This window comes from Triticum urartu, chromosome 7A (assembly GCF_056163025.1).
Source record: "Triticum urartu cultivar PI428250 chromosome 7A, HENAU_Tu73, whole genome shotgun sequence".
Taxonomy (NCBI): Eukaryota; Viridiplantae; Streptophyta; class Magnoliopsida; order Poales; family Poaceae; genus Triticum; species Triticum urartu.
Window position 1 is genome coordinate 179,603,327 of NC_141879.1, and position 22,256 is coordinate 179,625,582.

Consider the following 22,256-nt stretch of genomic DNA (forward strand, 5'->3'; position numbering starts at 1 on the left):
TGCAGCAAAGGCTTCCTAGCTAGATTGCAATTTAAAACACCCATACGGTCTTGTCATCGCCAATCGATCGATTCCATGCCTCGTATTCTCCCTTCCCTGCATGCAAACAAATGCTCGCGAATTATTGATAGAGCTGAGCAGTGATCACCATCCGCTGTGACCGAGCTAAGATTCAATCTTATAATTTGACCGCTCTTCGGCTGTGCAAACTGCAAAGCCGCGTGTGATTTTATCCATGGACGATAGTTCCACGCCTACAAGAGACATAACCGAGCCCAGAATAATAATTCAGCGCCGCATCGGACATCTGCCTAATCGCCTACCCAGTAGGAAATTCCACGGCTAGCCTCAGATTTCACCATCACTTTCGCCAAACCCTCGAGAGATCGAAAGGCGCCGTGGTGACTCGGCAACCAGCGACAGAGGCGAAAGCGAACCTGCGGAACCGCGAGGGGGGACACGGCCGAGCGAGCACACACCTGGCCGCGCCCCAGCTGCCCACGGAGCTCCCGTCGTCCACGTCGGGTTTAGGCTAGCCGGAGACGGGGAGGAATATGAGGTGGAGTCAAGAGCGCTGTGCCCCGCGAAAGGTGCCCTGTTCGTGCTCGGGGAAAAGGAGGGAGGGGCTTCACCTCAGTTCGTTATCGCCACCGGACTTGACAGCGACGGGTGGTTACACCGGTGCCATCAGCTGGTGCTCCGGCACTATATATGCAGCGGCCGAGATGGGCAAGACCGGAGACCGGGAGAGGCAGGCAATAGTAGATCTTTCCAAGGGCAGATGACAAAGCGTTATTAGCCGATTCATGCATGAACTTCTGCCCACGTCGGTTGTGATGCTTGTGGGTCGTTCATTTCTTGGTTGTTTGGTAGGTCGTGTCACTTCTTCTCTTCATTGGCCTCTTAGCCTGCTTGTAGTATCATGCATGTGACCATACGTACGTATGGATGTAGTATGTTACGAGTTTTGTTGCCCCCCTGCTGCCCCGCCTTTTTCTTTTCCGTCATTTTGGATGTTTCTTCTCGGACTCGTTTTAGGTGCATCCTTGTTACATGATTTTGCATAAAAGTTGCTCATTTAAGAGTTTTCTAGGGACACTTGGCCCTGCTACGCAATACTGGTAAGTCTACGTAGGCCAGTATAGACGCCAGTTCGAGAAAACGTATGTTTTTTTGAAAAAAACAATTTATTACTTAAAAGGTTTAAGCATTACATGCGGCCTCTGCATAACGTAGGCCAGGATAGACGCCAGTTCGAGAAAACTTATGCTTAATAACTCAGGAATAACTAACAAATAGCATGAATAAATTGCCTTGCCCAACCACAGCACATAACACTGTCATGTCCCAAGCTAATACATAAAGTATGTAGGTCAGTATAGACGGCAGACCGAGAGCACGTATACTTGACAACTAGGGATCACTATCTTGTCGTAAGTTAAAATAATAGTACCAAAAACAACCGAACACCATGATGGTCCACTCCCTTCTCTTTGCTAGCTGTTCGTCAGTTCGTGTTTGACGACATGACCAAGCCGTCCGTGGTAAACAAAAAAACTGAAATGTCAACACGAGAAAAATGGAGATGCGCTAGCAGCAGCTACACACACAATTATATATGCCCTGACCCGGCCCGGTCCACTCAACGCTTAACAAAATGTACTAAAGAAATAGCATTACTCAAGAAAAAATGTAGTACAAGAGCCCCCTGGGGACGAGCCGGCGGTAGATTGACGCGTGGGGGCGAGCGGGTTCCCAGCCGCTCGCCCCAGGGTCGCCCCAGACGCGCATTTTTTTATTTAAAAACATATGAATTCGGCAAAATTCGGTCAAATTCGGCATAAATTCGGCTAACTTGACATTTATATTAAACATGTTCGGCGTTTACATAAATTATTTAAAAAAATACATCTACAGGGCGAAGAAGTCGCTGAGGGCCGCGAAGTCGCCGACGTGGCCGCCGTCCTCGTCGTCGGCGGCCTTCTCCTTCTGGACGGTGTGGCCGCCCCTGCTGGACCCCTGCCCGGTGTCTCCAAGGCGGACCGATGGTGGCGGCGGCGCGTCGTCATCGTCGTTGCTGTCGTCGAGGACGACGACGCCTCCCTCGTCCCGGCCGCGGCGCCGGGCTTCAAAGCGCTCGAAAGCGGTGATCTGGCGCTGCAGCTCCGTCTGCGCCCAGTCGTCGGGCGCCTACTTCAGGGCCACCTCGTCGTCGAGCTCCTCCTCCTTGACGTTGCCAGCGAGCCCGAGGAGCCCCGGCTCCTTCTTGACGGCGGCGAGCCCCGGCTCCCTCTTCGGTTTGACGAAGTGCGGAGGTGCCGAGGAGGGGGCGCGGCAGCCGCCCTCGTTAATGATGGTGCCGGCGCTGCGGGTGCACCGACCGAGCGGCGTCTCCGTGGCGGGCTCGGGCTTGACGCCGAAGAGCACCGGCGGGGAGGAGTGGGAGGAGGGGAAAGGAGGAAGAGCCGAACCTCCTCGGCACCCACGGCCCGGCGCTCCGGCGGGGCGGGGAGGGGGGGGGGGGCGACAGGGTATGCCAGCGGCGGGTTGTTGCCGCCCTCAAGGTACTCCAGCACCCCGTGTAGTGTGCGGCCGGGGGCGCCCCACCAGAGGCGGCGACCGTCGCTGTTCTTGACGCCCCCATCACCGGCGCCCCGTTCGTGGACGCCAGCCGCCGCGCCTGCCGTCGCTGGAAATACTCCGTCCGCGCCGCGTGGTTGTCGACGACATACTGGGGGAGGGCGTGCTGCTCCTCAGTCAGGGCCAATCGCACGCGGTCGACCTCGGCGGCGAAGAAGTCAGGGCGCGCGTCGAAGTCGGGCACCAGGGGAATAAGGACGCCGCCGTTGCTGAGCCTCCACCCCGTTGGCCCGGCGCGCATGTCCGACGACACCACAATGTTGGCCTCGAACAGAAGCCACGCCTCCAACGACTGGAGCGAGCGGCGGCCGAAGCCGTTGGCCGTCACGGCGTCGCCGGGGAAGCACTCGACCGTCGTTGGAGAGGGAAGGAGGGAAGGGGTGGACCGGGTGGGGGGGTGGGGGTAGAGCTCGGCAGCGCGGACGGGAGTGGGTAGAGCTCGGCGGCGTACTGGGGGAGAGCAGAGCTCGACGGCAGCTGGTTTGGGCTCGGGCTGGTGTGGCCAGCGGTGAGGGGGAGCGGGGCAGGTCTTTATAGCCCGCGCCGTGTGTACGCATGGCGGGAGGGGAGGCGTCGCCGCGCCACCTGTGACGCGCCGGCCCGTGAAGAATCAATGGAAGGCTGACCGGCGGCAGCCTTGCTATTGATTCCCCGCGGGAAACCGAGGCGTGCTGGGCAAAACGAGGCGTCGTCTCGCTGACGCGGCTGGCCCGCGGCTCTTTCGCGCCAAAACCGTTCGCCCGAGCGTCCGGGCGCCCCCAGCGCGCCGGGTTCGGCCCTGGTCCGCCGGCGTCAGTTCCGGCCCAGGACGGCAAAAAACGGACTATTGGGGGCGCAACGGGGCCAATTTTTTTGGAACCGACGCGGCAAAATCGCCTGGGGAGGGCCTGTTGGGGACGCGGCTGGAGATGCTCTAAGGACCGATAATTGCCGTCAAAAAATTAAGGACCAATCGTTGAGCACTCCCCCTCCTCTTCCCGCGAGCGTCTGGGGGATAACCTACCGCCGCTGCCCCTCCTCCCCTCCTCCTTTCCCCCTCCCCCGCCGACGCCAAGGGGTGCAAGCGGGCGAAGCCCGGTCATCGCTGGCGGCGGCGGGGCCTTCCTCTTCTCCTTGCGCGGGGATCTCGGCGCGGGCCGGATCTCACGGGCCGGGACGTGGTGCTAGATGCCGGGCGCGGCGGCGCAGCGGCGGGGGCCAACGACAGTGGCGTGGCGGCTGCGTGATGGGCGGCATGGCGGCAGTGCAGGCCGGTGGGTGGGTTTCGATGACGGTTGTCTCCCAGCAGCACCGTAGAGCCTACCCTGGCGCTGCGGGTCTTGTGCGACCGGGTCGCGGGCTCTCTGGTGGTGGTGGGGGGGGGGGGGGCGGCAGCGGCGGTGGTGGGCGCCCCCGTCCAGTCAGGTCCTTGCGGTTGGACGGCGGAGCTCGGCGCGGGAAGAGCTCCCTGGTGGCCTCCCATGGCTGTGGCGGCGGCAGATTTGCCATCTCTTCCTTCTTCCTCGCCATCGGGTGACGGTAGCTGCTCTCCTGTGGGTTCGGACCTGGCTTCGGGGGTGAAACAGGTGGTTTCGGGGGGGGGGGGCTGTTCGGGGATGGGTTCGTCGTTGGCCATTGGCCGTTCCCCCACCTCCCCCTTCCCCCGGCCGGCGTCTGGTCACGGCTCGTCTTGAGGCAGTGGTCGGCGATCCCAGGAGGCAGTTGGGGGCGTGGATTTGGCCAAAGTCGTGTCCTTTGGGAGCTCTCGCAGTGGTCTGGTGGCAGGGCGGTGGTCCTGGCGGCGAGAGACGCAGTGCTCGTGGGTGGACTGCGCAACTCGGATGCGGGCGGGCAGCTATGGCCGCTCGGGCGGCATAGCTGCGGGTGGTTGTCGGGCCGGGGAGGTGACAGAAGGGTTAAGCACCGGAGTACATCACTTGCCCAGTCCGTAACCATGCACTGGCCGGCGGTGATGGCGTCCGCGGACGTCGTGTTCCTCCCTGCAGGCTCCGTCGTGGTGCTCCCTCTCCTTCCATCTCGCTCCAGGTGAAAGCTTTATCTTCGGATCGGACGATGGCGACATTCCGTGGTCGTACCCTTCTTGGAGGCATCGTCTTGGAGCCCTCGGTCCGGCGTGGTCCGTCACACTTCTTCCCGGTCGATCGGTCATCCTGTGGGTGCGTGGTAGTCGTGGAGGTCGTGTGTCAATGCCCGACATTCTTGTATCTCGCCTTGGGTGTGTGTGGTCTGCGCTTGTGGTGTGCGTTTGTATCGATGGCTTGGTTGTGGATGTTGGTTGCTTTATAATCTAAAGCATGGGGAACCCTTTTTCTTCATAGATCAGCAAAGTAATCAAAAGAATCCACGGCCATGTCGTACCGACGCACAGCGCGGCAGGTCATAACGTGTAATGTTTAGTGATTAGCAATTTAGCATTCGTGATTTTTTAGCCACAACTGCTATTATACAGATTTTTTAGCTTAACTATACCTTTTGTTGGCCTCCTTTTGCTTAACGAGTAGTTTTACGGCCGACTCCAGTTATCCCCCCAATATTCAGTCCTAAACACCCCCTAGCTGCGCTGCCTAATCTTCCTTTGCCACCGCCGAAGAGGCTCGAGTTACCTGTGGATGAAGCTGATGCAGGGGGCGATGTGATTCGACAGGTGAGAAGTGAGGCTGCTGCAGATTCAGCCCATGCTAAATCTGAATTCAGATTGGACCCTCGCCCTGGATCGGGCCTACTCGGAGCTCTGCCCGTCGGGGTTGTCCCTCTCCGACCCGCAACTGCCATTGGTGGTCTGGGTGCCTCCCCCCAGTGCACATCTGGAACTGCTGCTACTCTCCACGCCGGTGGTACTTCTTCCGGAGTCCGACCACGTTCGACCGCCACAAGTGTACCAGTCCAGGGGCGTCGCAGTCGATCTAGAATTAGCAAATGTGAGATTCCTCCAAATAGGGGATCTGGCGATATGCGTCCCCTTCTCTACCAGTTTCCTCACCGTACCTATGGTGCTAACACTTGGCACCGTGATGGTGGCTCCAATCCGGTGGGTAGCAGCCGTGTTTTGTGCGGAGGCAGCAACAAAACTTTGGCAAATATGGATTTGGAGCCTCTCCAGATCAGGGCAGACTGCTTATAGGACAGGGCAATGAGGCAGGAGCAAGCTATGATCCATGGCCAATCAGGACGCCTTCGAATTCACTTAGTGAAGATGAAAATAGCTCCTATCAGGGGCCTGTCTCTCCTCCTAGAATTGACCGCCTCAACTAATTGGGATTGGATGATAGTGCTCGCACATATGTTGTAACACCCACGATGCGGCTATATCTCCCACGTGTCGGAGCAGGACTTAGAGGCATAACCGCATAGTAGGCATGTCGCAAGAGGGGTAATCTTTACACATCCCATGTACTGAATAAGAAAGGGATAAAGAGTTGGCTTACAATTGGCACTTCACACAATACATAAATATAGCATTACATAATCCAAAATACAATCAAGGTCCGACTACGGAACCAAAATAAAGAAAGACAACCCCAAATGCTAGATCCCCGATCGCCCCGACTGGGCTCCACTACTGATCAACTAGAAACGAAACAACACAACGAACAATATCTTCATCGAGCTCCCATCTGAGCTGGGTTGTGTCACTTGCACTGGTATCATCGGCACCTGCAACTGTTTGGAAGTAACTGTGAGTCACGAGGACTCAACAATCTCACACCCGCGAGATCAAGACTATTTAAGCTTATGGGTAGGAAAAAGTAGTGAGGTGGAGCTGCAGCAGTCACTAGCATATATGGTGGCTAACTTACGCAAATGAGAGAGAGAAGATTAGCAAAGCACGGTCGTGAACTAGAAGTGATCAAGAAGTGATCCTGAAACTATTTACGTTCAAGCATAACAAAAGAACCGTGTTCACTTCCCGGACTCCGCCAGAAAGAGACCATCACGGCTACACACGCGGTTGATGCATTTTAATTAAGTTAAGTGTCAAGTTCTCTACAACCGGATATTAACAAATTCCCATCTGCCCATAACCGCCGGCACGGCTTTCGAAAGTTCAAAACCCTGCTGGGGTGTCCCAACTTAGCCCATCACAAGCTCTCACGGTCAACGAAGGATATTCCTTCTCCCAGGAAGACCCTATCAGACTCGGAATCTCGGTTACAAGACATTTCGACAATGGTAAAACAAGACCAGCAAAGCCCCCGAATGTGTCGACAAATCACAATAGGAGCTGCACATATCTCGTTCTCAGGGCACACCGGATGAGCAAGACATCGGGTTGGCATAAACCCTGGTTGCCCAGGGGGCGCCGGACATCACTCAGGTTGGACCAACACTTAGAGAAGCACTGGCCCGGGGGGAGGGGGGGTTCAAATAAAGATGACCCTTGAGTCTGCAGAACCCAAGGGAAGGTGATAGGTTGTTAGTGCAAATGTAAAACCAAGGTTGGGCCTTGCTGGAGGAGTTTTGTTCAAGGCGAACTGTCAAGGGGTTCGCACTATAACCCAACCGCGTAAGGAACACAAAATCAAGGAACATAACACCAGTATGACGGAAACTAGCGCGGCAAGAGTGGAACAAAACACCAGGCATAAGGCCAAGCCTTCCACCCTTTACCAAGTGTATAGATGCATTAAAGTAAACAAGATATAATAATAATGATATCCCAAACGATATCCATGTTCCAACATGGAACAAACTTCATCTTCACCTGCAACTAACAACGCTATAAGAGGGGCTGAGTAAAGCGGTAACATAGCCAAACAATGGTTTGCTAGGAGAAGGAGGGTTAGAGGCTGGACATGGCAATATGGGAGGCATGATATAGCAAGTGGTAGGTATCGCAGCATAGCGATAGAGCGAACAAATAGCAAGCAAAGATAGAAGTGATTTCGAGGGTATGGTCATCTTGCCTGAGATCCCGCATGGAAAAAGAACGAGTCAATGAAGAAGACAAACGGACGTAGTCGAACGTATCCTCACAAACGCGATGTTATCGGAACTAACCCGAAGAAGCCACACCGGAAAGAAGCAAACAACATAGTAAACAACCATCACATCAACATGGCATGATGCACAACCAAGTATGATGCATGTCCGGTTTAATGAAGCATGGCATGGCAAAGTGCACAAACAACACTACAAGTTAAGTGGAGCTCAATATGCAATGAGTTGCATATTGACGGAACACCACATGACTTATTTAGTTCAATCTCGTTTAAGTACCCAACAATATTAAATATTGATTAACATGGCAAGAGGTGAAGCATAATAAAACTACTTAACTATGCAAGTTTAAATGAGGCTGGAACAACAAACAACAAGTCCGGAAAATCCTCATATGCAAATTATGGATTTGGTACTGTTCTGCCCTACACCATATTTTAGAGTTGTTAAACATGTAAGATGAGTGCACCATGTTAAACTAGGCAGTTTTCTACCCCATTTACATATAAAGTTTATTAGGTTTGGAGCTACGGTTATTTAGTTATGAATTAAACCATTTTAGCATGCTATATGAGCAAATTTAATCAAACATCATTTTAAGCATTTCAAACATGGATGAAAGTGGCATATTATGAAACTAGACAAAAATCTAAGCATTTTTCATATATAAATCATTTTAAACCGATGCACGGTTGAGAAGTTATTAAATGCATGAAGTTTAGGGACCAAATTGTAAAACTGGGGCTCGATGGATAATTGCTAAAATCGCAGATCTGAAAAAAACCATCACGGGCCAAAACTGGCTGGCCCAAACAGTGCAGGGGGGCTTGGGTGCTGCCTCACCCATGGGCCTTGGCCTAATTGAGGAAGAAGGGCCGGCCTGGGGAACGAAGAACACTGCTGGGCCTCGGTCAACGCGATGCGGCCCTCGCGCGGGCACAGGCGTGCGCTCGCACGCACACAAGATGCAGAGACTGCGAAGGCGCAGGTTCAGAGCGGTGGCAGGCGACGGAGACGAGCGGTTCCAGGAGCTGGACATGGTTCTCCAGCGAGGTTCTTGGCGACGGCGGCAGCAAGGGTCACCGGATCCAGCGGGGTTCCAGTCGGCAGGGGAGGCAGCGGCGCTTGACACTCGATCTGGAGCAGGGAAGCAGAGGGGCCTAGGGGCGTCGCGACGCGAAGCGGGAACTTGGCTAACAGCGGGGTGGCTCGAGGCGGCTGATGAACGGGGATGGCCAGGGCTCGATGAGTGGGGGCCGGAGGCGACCGCGGTGGTGGAGGCCCGGACGGGGGCTCCATGGACTCCACCCGTGAGAGAGAGAGGGAGAGAGAGAGAGGCGGGGTGAGTGAGAGGAAGAAGAACCATAGGAGGAAGGGAAGGAAGAGGTCGCGCGACGGGGCCGGCCTAAGGTCGAGGTCGCCGGCTGGCAGACTCGTCGGGCGGCGCAGTGACGAGGGGCGCGTGCTCCCTGAACTCAGGCAAGGTCAGGAAGAGGCGAGGCCTCGGGCGCATGAGGCTGTGGGTGCGGGACGCGGTGGCTTTGGTGCATTTGGATCGGGGCGAGGCACGGTGGAGGCTGGGTTGGTTCGGGAAGGAAATGAGGGGATCCCGAGGAATCACAGCGGCGGCGACGGAGGAATCAACTGATGGGACAGCTCTCCTAGAAATTAGGGTTGGACTGATACATATATAGCATGTGGGTTAGAGATTAGGGGCGACCTAGTCCCTCCGATCGAAATCTGAGGGTCGAGAAAAAAATAGGTAGGGAGTCCAAATAAGAAAACGGTGATGTAATGTAGATGTTTGGGGATGATTCGGACCCAACGGTGACGACTGCCCGGGTCGGGTTCGGGACAACTTTCGGACACGCGCGAGGGGACGATGCACTCTGCAAAGAGGGGTAGGCAAACGAGGTCAAGTGTGGACTGTGGAGAGTGGGTCGGTCTAAGAGAAGAGGGGAGAGATGCAGCCCGACACGGTTTCCGGAGACTGAAAACGTCCGACGAAAAGACCGGCTATACTGCCGCTATAGTTATCCGTTGGGGCGTCAAACGGACTCCGAATGCGATGAAACTTGGCAGGTGGCCTACCTACACTATAATAAGACCGCATGCCAACTTTCAACCCATTCCGAGAACATTTTCCTGCCACTTATAAAATACTATTTCGGACGTGCCGCGGGCGCGTGCAAGTGTGTCTGGGCTCAGAACGGAAAACAGACAGAATTGGGGGAACCCAGACGGATGCAAGTTTTGAAAACACGATGATGCAATGCACATGATGACATGACAAGATGCAACATGCAAGCGAAAGACATGGCAACACAGCGAATAACTGGAAGACACCTGACACAATGGTCTCAGGGCATCACAACACTCCACCACTACAAGAGGATCTTGCCCCGAGATCTAGGATGGCACCGGAGAGAAAACGAAAGATGAAGAGGTAAAACCAAGTTGATTCTTTGACAAAAGAGTGAAACCAAAGAACCTTGAGAGGTTGAACCAATTCGAGAAAAGAATACAACGGAGATGAATGAAGTTGAAAACACTCCGTTAGTAAAGAGGAACAAGGAACCTTGCGAAAAACCTTGATGTTAATTGCCAAAATAGATATTGAAACCACTCCGGTTAAAACAAGATAGAGAAGGAAAAAGAATGGTGTAATTTGGGTAGCACTCCGTCTGTAAATGGAAGGAATTGAACATAAACTTTCCCAGATGAGAGGATACTTGATGAAATCAACAACACACTGCCTCCGGAACTACTGAAAGAAAGGCACAATGGGTAAGAAGATCTCAGACAACACTCCGGTTGGGAAGGGAGGCAAAACTTAACAGAATGGGAAGAACTTGAAAAGAGAGCACGACACTCCAGTTGAATGGATAAGCACGAAAAGAACATGATCTTTGACAAAACGAGATGATGGGTGAATATAGCAACAAAACTATGTCTTCGGAATGAAGGAATAAAAGGTAGATCGTCGGACCAAAAGAACGGAGAGGAAAATGGCAACTTCTGCCACAAAAGAACTTGGAAAGCATCCTTGCAAGGAAGGATTGCACGGGGTTGTTGGGAAATCAACAACGAAAAGAATAAGCTTGTAGTGGGCTTATGGAAAACATCTCAAAATTTGAGGTGAAATTCTGCCACTAACGAAAACAATAGATTGGATTGAGGTCAACAAGGAGATGACAACTCCTTCTGCCGAGAGGATAGGAGAAAAAAACTTGGATCATTTATAAGCACCATAAATTGCTATAATCCTTAGGGAAAGCTTTAGGTGAAATATAACCCAAGATAACTCCAATGAAGAGGTTGATGGGTTTAAATATCTCATTCCTGAACTTGTGAATCATGAAACACTCAGAAATTGTTAAGAATGGCATAACACCCCCTCAAAAGATAAGGTAGAACGAATTGTACTTTGGAATGCAAGATGAAGAATACTTGAGCTCCTTTGAAAAGAATCTCGATGAACACTTCGATAAGGAATTAAATCCTTGATGAACCATCATGTAGAAGAACTCCGGTAATAAAAGAATGATCAAACAGAAGGAAAGCTGAAAGAACTCCGGTAAAGAAAAGGTGAACAATTGAAACCGAGAATTTTTGATGAACCTCCGGAATACGGAATTAATCACTTGGATAAAACAAGAATAAGAATTAAGTTATGCATATCCTTCACCAATTAAATTTGATGACAAGCAACGGATTTGGCATACCACTTATTCTCGTAGAAAACATTAAGAGAGATATATCGCAAACTTGAGAAGGTCTTCAATGAACCACCGGTAGGATTGGAAAGAAAGAAAGAATGGAATGATACAATAACAATGGAAGAGAACTCTTGAATGAACCACCGTAAAAATTGAAAAAGAACGAAGTAAAGGGATGAATCACTGCTAAGAATTAGAGAAGAATGAAGATACTTGAGGGGATTTGTTACCTGAGAACGAAGAGATCATGAACTGATTAGAGGAAATTTGAATGATGCACCGGCCGGTAGAATTTGAGAATGAGAACTGAAAGCTGGAATGAATACTTCTGAGATGATGGGCTCCAGGGAATCAAACTGAAAAGACTCCTGAATTGCTCTGGATGGGTGAAAAGAATTCTCACAATCGAAAACAATTTTGAGAGGATGGCATCAAGCTAGAACCATGAATCTTTGGAAGAACGGGTAAGAATTTAAGAGGAACTCTTCTTCGGTCTTCAAAATTCGAGAATGACGACGAGAAACACCACTTTGAGTTGTTGAGGCTCTCCGGAATGGAAATTAGAAAGGTTGAACCAATGATGAAAAGAATGTGAAAGATCTTGGAGAAGGCATTTGACTGATGATAACTCATTCTTACGTCAAACTTGGAAAATGAATTTGATAGTAAGTCCGAGAAAATTAGAAGAGTCAGGTAAGATCCTGGGGGAAAAACCCTGTGGGTTAGGGCCCACTCAAGAGAAACAACGTTGAACGATTTACTTGAGAAGGAGATTGCACTGGTTGATTTAAATAGCTTGAATGAGATAACATCCTCGAAAGAGCTTGAACGAAAACAGAGTGGAAACACAAATCTTCGAGATATCTTGAGCACTCCGGAATAATAGAATAGCGAGAGGTGAAAGATTAAGAGGTGCAATGACATGAGAAAAAACATTTGAAATGAGGAAAAGGATGTGATCACCATTGAAAGATTGCATTGAAAACACCGGGGAAGATAAAAGAACAAAGAATGATAAACTTGAAGCTTCCTTTATCATCTTCATGAGAATCACCGGATAAGAACACTGACAGAAAAGAATGAAGAGACTTCACATGAATAAAATGGATACTTGATTAAGAAATCCGAGTCCTCATAGAAAAAGGGTGGGAGGGCGGGAAAACAAAGACAACTTGGGGCGGATGAAACAAACAATGTTGAGAAGACTTGAGGTGATCTTGCGGATGAAGTGGATGGAATAACTTGAAGATGAAAGCACCGGTTGAAAAGGATTGACAAAACAATCTCGATTATCATGAAGGATTAGTACTCACATAGAAATATGAGAACACCGCTTAGGAAAGGTATGGAATCAACATTTGACTTCGAAGCAACTCGAATACCACAACTCAAAACAAAATAATGTTTGGCTTGCAGAATAAGACGGGAACAAACATATGATAGATCCCATATCGTATCATGTGTCTGTTGGAAAGATATCCTACGATATACTTGAATTCCCACTTATAAACTCTCGAAACTTTCTGGTTATGCAATCAGGTGTTGGGGATACAGGGGAAGCATAATATCTCACCCGAAAGTAACAAATCCTACATCCAGCTGTATCCATCCTTCAACACTAACCAAGAAACCTTCAGAAATCATTTACCCCAACCTTCGAAAAGCATACGTTATACGAGTTATGGCAATACTCCCGAACTCCCACCCCAGTACTGGGTGGCGTCGAGGTTATCTCACCAACAACTGCATAAAAGAGATTTTCGATGTCGGTGAAACTCAGGTATTCTAGAACTGCAACGATAAAATTGTGGAGACAACACCACGGAGCTCAACTCCCCGGGACACTGCCACAACCCCTAAATGTCAGGAGGCACCAAGAACAATGTTCTCGTTACAAAACCATTGGAACGATTCCAAGATACCCACGTGATCCTAATTTTTTTAGTGAAATTTGAGGAGAGAAGGGTCAAAACTCTACGTCAGGAGGCCTCACCAGAGCGACGAAGGGACTGAGGAGTAAAAAGAATCCTACTCTCCAATATATATAATCCTATAAGACTCAAAACATTTTGTTCTAGACTCAATAACGTCAGCGATTCGATCAAGCAGTGGGCTCCTAAGTCGGGGAAGGCTCTGATTACCAACTTGTAACACCCACGATGCAGCTATATCTCCCATGTGTCGGAGCACGACTTAGAGGCATAACCGCATACTAGGCATGTCGCAAGAGGGGTAATATTTACACATCCCATGTACTGAATAAGAAAGGGATAAAGAGTTGGCTTACAATCGCCACTTCACACAATACATAAATATAGCATTACATCATCCAGAATACAATCAAGGTCCGACTACGGAACAAAAATAAAGAAAGACAATCCCAAATGCTAGGTCCCCGATCGCCCCGACTGGGCTCCACTACTGATCAACTGGAAATGAAATAACACAACGAACAAGATCTTCATCGAGCTCCCATCTAAGCTAGGTTGCGTCACCTGCACTAGTATCATCGGCACCTGCAACTGTTTGGAAGTATCTGTGAGTCCTCTGAGTCACAAGGACTCAACAATCTCACACCCGCGAGATCAAGACTATTTAAGCTTATGGGTAGGAAAAAGTAGTGAGGTGGAGCTACAGCAAGCACTAGCATATATGGTGGCTAACTTACGCAAATGAGAGCGAGAAGAGTAGCAAAGCACGGTCGTGAACTAGAAGTGATCAAGAAGTGATCCTGAAACTACTTACGTTCAAGCATAACACAAGAACCGTGTTCACTTCCCGGACTCCGCCGGAAAGAGACCATCACGGCTACACACATGGTTGATTCATTTTAATTAAGTTAAGTGTCAAGTTCTCTACAACCAGATATTAATAAATCCCCGTCTGCCCATAACCGCGGTGTAAGTGCATCTAGTGCCACCCCTAGTTGGTTTTGGAGTATTGAAGACAAACCTAGTTGAGGGACTAATGTGTTTGTGAGAATTGCAGGATAACACAGGTAGAAGTCCCTCATTGATTCGGTTTTACTACCAGAGATGACCCCTAAAAATGTATGAAGACATTGAAGTCAAAGGTGGTATATGAAGATATTCACATTGAAGACTACGACAAGAGAAGACACGTTATGAAGCCTATGGAGCTTGAAGACTTAGATCTTTCGTAGTTCCTTTTCTTTTGTGTATTGTCATAGGAACCACTGTACTGTTAAGTGGGGTCCAGGAGAACCAGTCAGAATGACCGAAGTGATGCCTAAAACAAAAACCTATGTCTTCAAGTGAAGACAATGAGAGCGAATCTTGTCCAGAGCCGGACAAGTCAGCTTTGCTTGTAGCCCAAGTAAAGGTGCCATGAGAGTTTGAAATCTGACTGTTGAGACAAGTGTCAGTTCCTTAGTGACCCAGGGTCATTTCAGACAAATCAGGTCGGGTTGCCAAGTGGCTATAAATAGCCCACCCCTACAACCATAAACGGTTGGCTGCTCAGATTTCAGTGCACGACTTTTGTCGTTTGAGAGCAACCCACCTCGAAGCCTTTGAGAGAAAATTCCTAGCGAGGAAAAAGCCCTAACCACCCAGAGCCAGAGAACATTGGGCATCACTTAAGTCTGCTTGTCTGTGTGATCTGAAGACTTATTACACTTGAGGACTGTGAATCCTCCAGACGGTTAGGCGTCGCATTCAGAGCATCCAAGAGACATTGTGGATTGCCAGTGAACGAAGTCTGTGAAGGTTTGGGAGTCTACCTTGAAGACTTACCAGAGTGATTGGGCGAGGACTATGTGACCTTAGCTCAAGGAGAATACGGTGAGGACTTGGTGTCCTGAGCTGCGTGTTCAGGACTGGGTGTCCGGGACTGTGTGTCCTAAGGTTTAAATACCTAGCCGCTCCAACCAGACGTACAGTTGTCACAGCAACTGGAACTGGTCCAACACATCATTGTCTTCAACGAGTCACTGGTTTCATCTTCACTTCCTTTTTCTTACTGTTACTCATTGTGAAGCCATTGCATGCTTGCTCTATCTTTTGTCTTCACAACGTGAATGTATGATCTATTTGGCTTCATAACTTCTTCCTACCTGATCCTTATTACACTGCAACTATTTGTCATTGTGCTTTCACTCTATTGAATACTTGACCATGGCTTGCCTAGTGTAATCTAACTTCCGCTGCATAGTAATAGGCATATCTTCGCTGTTTGTCTTCATAACTCCCATGTTTTGAAGACTTTCATAAAAATCGCCTATTCACCCCCCCTCTAGTCGATATAACGCACTTTCAATTGGTATCAGAGCAAGGTGCTCCCTTGTTCTGTGTGATTTGGTTTAACCACCTGGAGTTTTAGCTATGTCGACTGCAGGGATAATCAAAGTCTCCGCTGCGTGCCCCGTCTTCGATGGAACTGAATATCCCTACTGGAAGAATAAGATGCGCATGCATCTTGAAGCCATTGACGTCGACCTATGGTATGTCGTCGAGAATGGCGTTCCCAAGGCTGGAGAAGGTGTCACTGCTGCTGATGTCAAGAAGTTCACTCAACTGGACTCTACTGCCAAGAATATCATCTGTGGTCATCTGACCAAAGGATAGTATGGCCATGTGAGTGCCTTGAAGACATCCAAGCTGGTCTGGGACTGGCTCTCCAAGGTCAATGAAGGCATCTCAACCCAGAGAGATCAAAGAATCAGTGTTCTTCGCAACCTCTTCAACCGCTTCAAGCGAAATGACAATGAGAATGTCCAGCACACATTTGACCGGCTCACTGACATCACAAATGAGCTTCAAGCCCTCGGCGCCACTGAGATCACCAAACATGAAATCGTCAAGACGCTGCTGAGATCACTTGATAGTTCGTTTGACATCCTAGCCCTGATGATTCAAGAACGTCCTGATTTCAAGACACTCGATCCGTCTGACATACTTGAGAGGCTCAACACACATGAGTTTCAGCTTTCTGAGAAAAGAGATATCTACGGTCCAAACTATGGGCGAACTCGTGCCTTGAAGGCAAAAGCTGTTTCCTCATCCGAAGAAGAATCTGACAGCAGTTCTGATGATCCTGAAGACATTGGAAGGGAACTTGCAATGCTAGTGAAGAAGTTCCAAAAATTCACCAAGAAGAAAGGCTTCAGAAAATCTTCACGATCAAGCTCAAGGAATCATGAAGTTTCTGCTCATGACTACAAGAAGAAAACATGTCACAAGTGCAAGAAAACTGGACACTTCATCTCTGAGTGTCCACAGTGGGACAATGAGAACAGAAGGAAGAAGAAGAGCAAGGAATATGATTCTGACGACAAGAAGAAGAAGAAATACTCAAAGTCTTCTTCCAAGTCTTCCTCAAAGTCTTCATCACACAAGAAGAGCTCATCTGGCAAGGCACGTGCATTTGTTGGCAAGGAAATGGATTCAGAGGAGGAGTCCGCTTCTGAGGAGGCAGAGGTGGAGTCTGAGGAGGAGTCTGATTCTGGCATTGCTTGTCTGGCTACAGCATACATCGCCAAGTCCATCTTCAACACTGAAGACAATGACTTCATCACCGACACCGATGCAAATGATAAGAACGACTCCACTCCTACCTACTGCTTCATGGCACGCGGTGCCAAGGTAAACACACGCACTACTCGCTATCAAACATCCAGTGACGATGACTCTGATTGTGATTCAAAACCCAGTTACAAAACACTTGCTAAAATTGCAACTGAACAACAAAAGGCCATGGAACATATTCAAAAACTGTTAGACAGAAGCGATGATCTGTTGGGTGCTGAAATGACTCGATCTGAATCCTTAATTGAAGACATAAAAAATCTTCACGTTAAGTATCAGGAACTTGAAGATCGTCTTGATACTCTCTCAACAACTCATGAAAAGCTTTCCTATGATTATCTTCAAAGGAAGCAAGAACTTGAGAAATTGAGAGCGGCTCATGAAGATCTTCAAAAGGAAAACGAGTCACTTCGCGCCGAACAGATCAGTTCCGCTCAGGAAGGATTTGAACCACCATGTCTTAAATGCATTGAGCGTGATAATGCTACTTCTGTTGCTGAATGTTCCACTGCTACTGCTGTTGCAATATCTTCAACTGTTGATGTGGTAACTAACCCCTCTGCTGAGGATACCACTGCTATTGCTGATGAGAATGCTAGGTTGAAGACATTGCTTGAAACAGGGATGTACAAAAGTCTTAAAGGACATTAGACATTATGTGATGTCCTCAAGAAGCAGATTCTGAACCGAAACCCTAGGAAAGAGGGTGTTGGGTTCGTAAGGAAAATAAATGCAGATGGCTCTTACTGGAAACCTAAGCAGTACCCCAAAACCACATGGGTTGCTGCAAAGGAACCTTCAGCAGATCCATCCAATTTATCTGGCTTCACTTGTGCTAACCCCATTATTATTGATGAATCCTTTGATGCAAACTATAAACTGTTTAAGAATCAGAATGGTGAAGTGTTTGCCAGGTACATTGGTACTAACTGCAGGAATGGACCGCCTATGAAGAAGATCTGGGTTCCGAAAAAGTGTCTGGAAAATCTTCCTGTGAATGTCTTCATGACACCTCACTTGAAGAAGACAAACCTCAGACCAAAGGCTTCATACGGTCCAAAGGCTTCATACAAACAGAGGACTCACCTGAGTCACACTAACGCAAATGTTTTGCAGGGAAACCATACTCAGGCATATGAATATGAGAGCGGTTCATCAAACCGTCATGTTCATATGACCAAAAATTATTCTGCTTATTCTTATGAGTACTATTGTCCACCTGCAAGACTGTTTGCTAAGGCTTCAAAGCCAAAATTCTCAGATGCTGCACTTAGACTTATTGCTTCTAAGCCACCCTTGAAGATGTGGGTGGTTAAGAAGGCTTAACTCTCTTTTGCAGGGAAAGGTCTCCAGCAGAAAACCAAAATCTTCTGACGCTATTGCTGGGGACCTTAAAAATCTTGTAGGGCGCAAGATAAAATGCCCGAATGGCATCATTATGTACTTCGTTCCTGAATCGCATGCTACTCTCCCTATTAGTCCTAATCTGGATCTAAGTTTTCATAACCCACTGGTTCGTCAAATGTTTTTGCTTCACAATTCTCTTCGTGAAGCCTATCCCCCTAACTGCACTGTAGGGTATGACACCAGCATCTTCAAAGTCTTCAGAATGGATTATTGACAGTGGGCGTACAAATCACATGACTGGCAAAAGAAGCCTTCTTATGGACTCAACCTTACGTCCATCTGACAAGAGCCACATCACATTTGCTGACACTGGTAAAAGTAAGGTATTGGGTCTAGGTAGAGTTGCAATCTCAAAGGATCAACACATGGATAAAGTCATGCTTGTTGAATCCCTTGGCTTCAACTTAATGTCTGTCTCAATGCTCTGCGATTTGAACATGATTGTAATGTTTGGAAAATATCGTTGTCTTGTACTAATGGAATCTGACAAGTCTCTAGTGTTTGAAGGGTATCGAAAAGATGATCTGTATGGGGTAGATTTCTCAGCAGGGCCACAACTTGCAGTATGTCTTCTTGCAAAAGCTTCAGAATGCTGGCTTTGGCATCGGAGGCTTGGGCATGCTGGCATGAGGAACCTCCACACCCTTGCGAAGAAGAAGCATGTCATAGGCATCGAGGGCGTCAAGTTCAAGAAAGATCACTTATGTGGTGCCTGTGAAGCAGGGAAGATGACGAGGGCAAAACATCCCTCGAAGACAATCATGACTACTACTCAACCCTTCGAACTGCTCCACATGGATATTTTCGGTCCCACTCACTACTCAACTTTTACTACTACTGCTTGCCTCTATGGCTTCGTCATTGTTGATGATTACTCTAGATATACTTGGGTGCACATAATCCTTTACAAGACTGAAGTGCAGGATGTCTTCAGACGCTTCGCCAATCGAGCTATGAACAATTTTGGCGCCAAGATAAAGCACATCAGAAGTGACAATGGCACTGAATTCAAGAACACTGGCCTTGATACATATCTTGATACCTTGGGCATCACACATGAATTCTCAGCTCCGTACACGCCATAGCAGAATGGCGTCGTCGAACGCAAGAACAGAACACTCATTGAGATGGCCAGAACGATGCTAGATGAATACAAGACTCCAAGAAAGTTCTGGACTGAAGCCATTGACACCGCATGCCATACAATCAATCGTGTTTATCTTCACAAGCTTCTGAACAAGACATCTTATGAACTCCTAACTAGCAAGAAGCCAAATATCAGTTACTTCAGAGTATTTGGCGCAAGGTGCTGGATCAAGGACCCACATCACACTTCAAAATTTGCACCAAAAGCACATGAGGGTTTTATGCTTGGATATGGAAAGGATTCGCACTCCTACAGAGTCTTCAATCTCTTTCATTACAAAGTGGTTGAAACAGTGGATGTGCGGTTCAATGAGACAAATGGTTCACAAAGAGAGCAACTGCCAAATGTGCTAGATGAAGTTCCAGCTAGTGAATCAATCAAGCTTATGGGAACTGGAGAGATTATACCTTCTGAAGCTCATCCTGAAGAAGAACTTATCATCTCAGCACCTGATCAACATGAAGACAATGCTCAGCCTGAAGACATTCCTCCCAACAACAACACAGATCAGCAAGAGCAAAGTCTTCGCCCTATACATCCTCATGTTGCCAATGAAGTGCAGATTGAAAGAATAATTGATAGCATCAATGCACCTGGTCCACTCACTCGTTCAAGGGCAACTCAGCTAGCAAATTTCTGTGGGCACTTCGCATTCATCTCAATATCAGAACCCAAGAAAGTTGAAGAAGCCTTCATGGAACCTGAATGGATTCAAGCTATGCAAGAAGAGCTTCAACAGTTTGAGCTGAATAATGTATGGGAACTGGTTAAGCGTCCTGATCCACGGAAGCACAACATAATAGGCACCAAATGGATATACCGCAACAAGCAAGATGAGCATGGTCAAGTTGTCAGAAACAAAGCTCGTCTCGTTGCTCAAGGATATACTCAAGTGGAGGGCATTGACTTCGATGAAACATTTGCTCCTGTGGCTAGGCTTGAAGCCATACGCATACTGCTGGCCTATGCAAATCATCATAACATACTTCTATATCAAATGGATGTGAAAAGTGCCTTTCTCAATGGCAAGATTGAAGAAGAAGTGTATGTTGCACAACCGCCTGGCTTTGAAAATCCAAAACATCCTGACATGGTATACAAGCTCAACAAGGCACTGTATGGCCTCAAACAAGCCCCTAGGGCCTGGTATGACATACTCAAATATTTCCTGAAGAGCAAAGGCTTCATACCTGGTTGCCTAGATCCCACTCTTTTCACGAAGACATATGATGGTGAACTGTTTGTGTGCCAAATATATGTGGATGACATTATCTTCGGCTGCACAAATCAGAAGTATAGTGAAGAGTTTGGATATATGATGCAAGAGCAATATCAGATGTCCATGATGGGGGAGCTGAAGTTCTTCCTTGGTCTTCAAATACGACAACAACGCAATGGCATCTTCATATCTCAAGAGAAGTATCTCAAAGATTGCCTGAAGAAGTTCGGTATGCAAGACTGCAAAGGCTTCATAACACCAATGCCAGCCAAACATCATTTGGGTCCTGACGACAATGGTAAAGAGTTTGATCAAAAGGTATACCGCTCCATGATTGGTTCTTTGCTTTATTTATGTGCATCTAGGCCAGATATTATGCTTAGTGTTTGCATGTGTGCTCGATTTCAAGCGGCACCAAAGGAGTCGCATCACTTAGCTGTGAAGCGAATTCTTCGATATTTGACTCACACCCCAACTCTAGGATTATGGTATCCAAAGGGCTCAGAGTTTGATTTGGTTGGATTCTCGGATGCTGATTATGCTGGTAAAAAAGTTGATCGCAAGTCTACATCAGGCACATGTCACTTTCTGGGACGATCGCTTGTATGTTGGTCTTCAAAGAAGCAGAACTGTGTATCTCTCTCCACTGCTGAATCTGAATACATTGCTGCTGGATCTTGCTGCGCTCAGCTTCTGTGGATGAAGCAAACACTCAAGGACTATGGCATTCATCTGAAGCAAGTGCCACTTTACCGCGACAACGAAAGTGCCATCAAGATTGCCAACAACCCAGTTCAGCACTCGAAGACAAAGCACATTGAAATTCGTCATCACTTTCTCAGAGATCATGTTGTGAAGGAAGATATTGATATCATACACGTCAGCACTGAAGAGCAATTGGCAGATATCTTCACCAAGCCCTTGGATGAGAAGAGGTTTTGCAAGTTACGGTGTGAGCTAAATATCCTGGAATCCTCAAATGTCCTGTGATCAAGCACACATCCTAACACTTATGCATATGATGACTCAGATGTGCAACACACAAAGTAAAGTATATCTTCAATCAATGAAGACATACATTCTAAGTGTGAATCCATTAATGTGGAATTTGACTTCGGAGCGCCACGATAATTGTGCGCCGTGTCTGGGTCTAATACTTCCTATACGGTGGGTAACGCCACCACCAAACGTTCCATTTTGAAGTGTTTCACTCATGGCGTTACCTTGCAATGTCTTCACATTTGATTTGGCTTCGAACTCAACATATTTTCATGATTATCTTCACTATGTTGACTATATATATATATATATATATATATATATATATATATATGCTAGTGTTCTGTCCTCTACAGCATTCACTTATAGCTATATCTTCGTGTTGAATCTTTTGAACTAAGTGAATGTGATCGGACCCCAACCTCTCTATGCTTTCTATCTCAAACTCTATCTCTCCAAGTCATATGCATTCTATTGAAACTGTCGAATGTCTTCATTGCGTCCTTGTCAGCTGAAGATATAGAGACAACCATAAAGTCCGTTTTCAATGCTCATTCCTCCACATAAAATTCGGAGAAGCAGGAACGACCGCCCGACAATCCAGGCGTGCGTAGGACGTGGAACAAACCCCAAACTTCCGC